Consider the following 1,056-nt stretch of genomic DNA (forward strand, 5'->3'; position numbering starts at 1 on the left):
ATTATTATTAGAGCTGTGAAATTGATACTACCAGTCGATCCTTCACTGTATAATACCCTCACTCATTTTTGGCTTAATTGCAGGGATACTTTAATCACTTCTGAATTTATTGCCGCCCTGGCTATCAATAGCAGAAAGCATTTGAAGCATTTCGTTGCTGATCTACAGCCAACCAGCATCAGTATAGATGTCCTGATAGAATTGATTGAGTCCTGTAGTTTTGTTACTTTTCATTTCTTATATTTTCTAAAGGAATGGTATGGAGATCAGTACAAGCATTTGTCATCTATGGCTAGGAAGAGATTCCAATACTTTAGTTTTGGGGACTTGTCTTCATCAGAGATTGAAAGAGACAATACTGATTTTGAAAGCTTGCATTCATTAATGTATTGATCCCTACCATTTCAAACTTATCTATCATTGTGGACAATAAAATAATTATCAGTTATATTAAAATTATAATTGAAATAGTATAGACTTATTAATTTGGACATTGAGTAACGCTCACGCTAATAAAGGTGTGGCTTGTATGTAGGTGTGGTTCGTTTGCATGAAGAATGATTTCTTGCAGTTTCATTGCTGTTTTCCTTGCTTTGCAAGCTTCCTTTACAAAATCAGACCAGATTGAGAGGTCACTAGATGGAAAGAACTGGCAGTTATCAGATTCTGCTGGAAAAGTCTTCCAGCCACAGTCCCTGGAATAGCCTACTGTGAGTTTGACCTTTTGTTGCAATATATAATTGTAGAATACTTTTATAGAGCACAGAAAGTCATTTATGATCTTTATTGTAAGTGAAAGGGTCAATTCCTTCTTTTATAATTACAATATCTTGCATGCAGTTGGTGAGAAACTGAGAATGATTCAAATTATCAATGGATACCGTATGAGACAACATTTGATTTGACTGGTGATGATGTGAAAAATCGCGAGTTATCCAAACGGTGAGAGTGAGTCTCAGTTTGTGTTTATATGTCACTCGCCTCAAGAGCTGTTGATTAAACAACCGATCAAAGGGAAGCATAAATTATGTGAGTATATACTAGTAGTATATCATG

At 35.2% G+C, this 1,056-nt stretch overlaps 1 long non-coding RNA gene across 1 annotated transcript; it reads left to right on the forward strand.

Moving 5' to 3' along the window:
* The first annotated feature begins 528 nt into the window (after positions 1-528).
* On the forward strand, positions 529-1,036 carry LOC109593581 (uncharacterized). Its single transcript, XR_002191046.1, has 3 exons — positions 529-710; positions 760-788; positions 841-1,036. It is a non-coding gene; the product is annotated as an uncharacterized LOC109593581 (long non-coding RNA).
* The last annotated feature ends 20 nt before the right edge of the window (positions 1,037-1,056 follow it).

This window comes from Amphimedon queenslandica, unplaced genomic scaffold, assembly GCF_000090795.2.
Source record: "Amphimedon queenslandica unplaced genomic scaffold, v1.1 AMPQUscaffold_794_Cont27190, whole genome shotgun sequence".
Lineage (NCBI taxonomy): Eukaryota > Metazoa > Porifera > Demospongiae > Haplosclerida > Niphatidae > Amphimedon > Amphimedon queenslandica.